Raw genomic sequence first — 4,927 nt, forward strand, 5'->3', positions numbered from 1 at the left:
ATAGATGCAGCAGGTAGCCAGGACCCTTTAAATCGGAAGCCCACAACTCGCCACTAACAAATCCAACTATTACTACGAACCAGAAAATTTGGATGTCTATCAATTTAACCGCTTAAAATAATTTTTTCGTCAAAATTTAAAGAAAATCCTATGTCCTAAAAACTAGAGCGTAGAAATGAGATAGAAAAAGCGCGTTGAAAAATAAGAGGCGAAATATAAACGTCTAAAAATAATAATAAGAAACTAAAGCGTCGAAACTTAAAAGTCTAAAAACTAAAATTTAAAAATTGCGTCTAAAGGTATTAAAGCTTAAAGGAATTCTATATCCAAAACGGCAATAACTTAAAAGGTACTAAAATCTATAAACTTCGTCTCAAAATTCTAAAGCGCCTAAATCTAAATCTAAAGAAATAGCACTCAAGGGATTTTACGGCAAAGCCTAAAAATCTAGAAATATAAAATAACTACGACAAAAACTAAATTTAAAACTAACTACGAACGATAAATATACAAATTACGAAATAAATGAATAAAAAGATACAAAATATAAAAATAAAACTTAAAGTTATAAAAATACAAATTTTAAAAAAATATTATTTTTATATTATTTATTAAAAAGGGTACTAATCTATAAATTAATAAAACTAATTAAAACTTAAAATACAAAATTAATTAAAACTAAAACTAATTATTATTAAATCAAAACCCGAATTATAATAATTAAATCTAAACCTAATGATTTAATAATAAAAATAATTAACCTAATTCTGTAATAAATGCGTACGATGTTTCAGACATGTCCAGTTATCTCATGCGATCACATGAGTTTATACCTTCAGGCTCATGCGGTCGCATGGCCCAGTAACCCAGAAATGTTTCGGACTGCTAAACTGACTCGGCCCAATTAATTTTTTTAATTTATTATTTGATTTTAATTTTTTGATTTTATATTATAAAAAATATTTATATAATTTATAAATAAACTTATATATTAAAATCTAAAAATAAAAGTACTTGTTAATTTTATATATAAAATCTTAAAAAATAATATATATATATATATATATATATATATATATATATATATATATATATATATATTTGTGTTTTTATATATTTTTTTAACACTTATAATAAATACAAAAATTATTTTTTAGAAATAAAAATATAGCTTTCAAGCCTTCCCTGACAGCGGCGCCAAAAATACTTGATGTGTGCGAGGTGTAGTACGAAATACTATTATAGTTTACTATAAAATACTATTAAATACGATACAATTTTACACAAGTTATTTATTTATTTATAGAATAGATATACCTAAACCTTGCTATAACACTTATAGGCAGTGTACTAATCGTAGAGTAGTATAGTTTTTAGTAAGTTCGGTTCGTTCCACAGGGAGCTGGCTGAGTTTACACTATATTTTTCACAAATATATTTGTATATATATATATATATATATATATATATATATATATATATATATATATATATATATATATATATACATATTATAAAAGGGGGGTTTTACCATTTAATGACCGGTTTGTCGATTTTTAAACTTAGATCACAGTTAAAACCTAATGCAAAATATTAAATATAAATATAACTTATTTTAAAGCGTAAAGTAAATAACGATAAATAAAAGTACAATAATTAAAAATACAAGTAAAGCGTATAAATAAAAGTGCGATAATTTAAAGTACGATAAATAAAATGACGATAAATAAAAGTACGATGAGATATAAAATAAGAGAATTATGCTTATTTAAACTTCCTTAATCATGATGTTTGACGTGTTGATTTTAATTTATTACCATGGGTTAATTTTCCTTTGTCCTGGATTATTCGATAAGTCCATCTGGTTTTGTCCATAATAGTCCATCGGTCATAATTATAAAGTGCGAGTGTCCTTGATGTTATGCGAGGTGTATATGAAATAGCTTTATTTTTACTAGGAAATACTATTAAATACGATACAATTTTACACAAGATATTTATTTATTTATAGAATGGATATACCTAAACCTTGCTACAACACTTATAGGCAGTGTACCTAATCGTACAGTAGTGTAGTTTTTAGTAAGTCCGGTTCGTTCCACAGGAAATCTTTTAAACAAAGCTTAACGCTATATTAGTTTTAATTTATAAAAATACAAATATATATATAAGTAATATTATTAATATAAAGGGGGGTTTTACCGTTTAATGACCGGTTTTCAATTTTAAAACTTTAGTCGCAGTTAAAACCTAATGTAAAATATTAAATAAATAAAAGACTTAATTTAAAGCGTAAAATAAATAACGATAATGAAATTGCGATAAATAAAAGTGCGATAAAATAAAATTACGATAATTAAAAAGTACGATAATTAAAAGTGCAATTTAATACAATAACAATAAATAAAAGTGCAATAATTAGAAGTGCAATTAAATATGAAAATAAAGAAATTATGCTTATTTAAACTTCCGTAATCATGATGTTTGACGTGTTGATTTTAGTTTATTCCCATGGGTTAATTGTTCTTTGTCCTGGATTATTTAATATGTCCGTATGGTTTTTGTCCATAACAGTCCATCAGTCATAAATATAAAGTGCGAGTGTCCTCGTCAAATTATCCTTATACCCGAAGTCAAATATTCCAACTAATTGGGGACTTAAACTGTAACAAGGTTTTAATACTTTGTTTAATAATTACACCAGGATATCGACTGCGTGTAACCCAAGGTTTTAATACTTTGTTAACAATTACGCCAATTTTCCTTGTACATAATTTCACCCTTGTTTTAATAAATCTATTAACTATTAATCCATTCCCGTGTCCGGTTAAATGAACGATTATTCGTACATATAAATATCCCGCCCATCGTGTCCGATCGAGTGTATATGGTTATTTATAGGTACGTCCAATTGTAAATCTTTATATTAAAATTAACAAACTATCATTTAGTTAAACAAATATAAAGCCCATTAATATCCCATAGTCTAATTTCCACAAGTGTCGTTCTTTTGTCCAAACCCCAATTATGGTACAAAGCCCAATTACCGAATTTTAATATTTTTAGCCCAACATCATGATTACTTCGGCTTAAATAAGCATAATAATAACTTAGCTACGAGACATTAAATTAAAAAGGTTGAACATAACTTACAATGATTAAAAATAGGGTAGCGTTACACGGACAGAATTTCGACTTACACCCTTACAACATTCGCTAACATACCCTTATTATTAGAATTAAAATTAAAATTAAAATTAAAATTATATATATATATATATATATATATATATATATATATATATATATATATATATATATATATATATATATATATATATATATATATATATATATACGTAAGAGATAGATTAGAAAAAGATGTGTAAAATTCGGCCGAATGCTCGGCCTTTTATAGGCCCACGTAATACTGTTTGACCTCCGCGAGTGCGGAGGTTTTTCTCTTCAAAGCTCCGCGAGTGCGGAGCTGTGGAATCCAGCTCACACAAGTTTGGATCTTAGTCTGCCGACGGATTTAATTATAAAAATATAATATAAATATATAATTTATATAATTAATTATATATTATATTATATTTATTTACATAATTAATTTGTAACTTTCGGTCCGTTGCGTCGTACGTTGAAAGCTGGTTCATGTCTCGGTTTCGGATTTTCGAACGTCCTTTCGTATGATTTAATATCTTGTACTTTGCGTTTTGCGGCTTGTACTCTTGTCATTTTTAGGCGTTCCTTATCAATAATTTGAACCTCTTTGCTTGTACTTTGTACTTTTTAGCTTTTTGGTCGTTTGCGTCTTCAATTTGTCGAATCTGCCTTTTGTCTTCACCTTTTTATATTTAAACGAATATTCCTTGTAAATAGGACAACTGCAACTAAAAGCTTGTCTTTCTTGAGGGATAATGCTATGAAATATATGTTCGTTTTTAGCATTATTAGTCCTCGTCAAATTACCCTTATACCCGAAGTCAAATATTCCAACTAATTGGGGATTTAAACCGTAATAAGGTTTTAATACATTGTTAATGATTATACCAGGTTATCGACTGCGTGTAATGCAAGGTTTTAATACTTTATTAACAATTACACCAATTACCCTTAAATGTAATCCACCCATGTTTTAATGAGTCTGTTGACTATTAATCCATCCCCGTGTCCGGTCAATAGTATTTATAGATATCCCGTCTACCGTACCCGATCAAGCGTATGTGGTTATATATAAATACGTCAAGTTGTAAATCTCTACATTAAATTAACAAGATATCATTTAGTTAATCAAATATAAAGCCCATTAATATCCCATAGTCCAATTCCCACAAGTGTCGGTCTTTTGTCCAAACCCCAATTATGGTCTAAAGCCCAATAACCCAGTCTTTGATATTTAGTCCAACATCACGATTACTTCAGCTTAAATAAGCATAATAATAACTTAGCTACGAGACATTAATTTAAAAAGGTTGAACATAACTTACAATGAGTATTAATCGCGTAGTGTTACACGGACAGAGTTTCGACTTATAAACCTTAAAACATTCGCTATAATAACCTTTTTATTATTAACTTAATATTAAAATTATAATTATATAAATATAAATATATTGAGAGAGACGGAGAGTAATTGATATTGTTATTGTGTGTTTAAAACTCGTCGAATTCATTCCAATTTATAGACCTGACCAGCCATCAGGGCTCATGCGATCGCATGAGTTTAAAGCATCCAGGCCTTGCGATCGCATGGCCATCTTTTCCTGGTCACAAAGCAAATAAAACGTGGGCAGCTCGGATTATATATAATATATAATATAATATATATATATATATATAATTTTATATAATTATATATATATTATATTATATTCTTGTGCATAGTTTACTAGTAATTTTAGGTTCGTTGAGTCGCGCGTTG

The sequence above is a fragment of the Rutidosis leptorrhynchoides genome, chromosome 10, assembly GCF_046630445.1.
Source record: "Rutidosis leptorrhynchoides isolate AG116_Rl617_1_P2 chromosome 10, CSIRO_AGI_Rlap_v1, whole genome shotgun sequence".
NCBI classification, from domain to species: domain Eukaryota; kingdom Viridiplantae; phylum Streptophyta; class Magnoliopsida; order Asterales; family Asteraceae; genus Rutidosis; species Rutidosis leptorrhynchoides.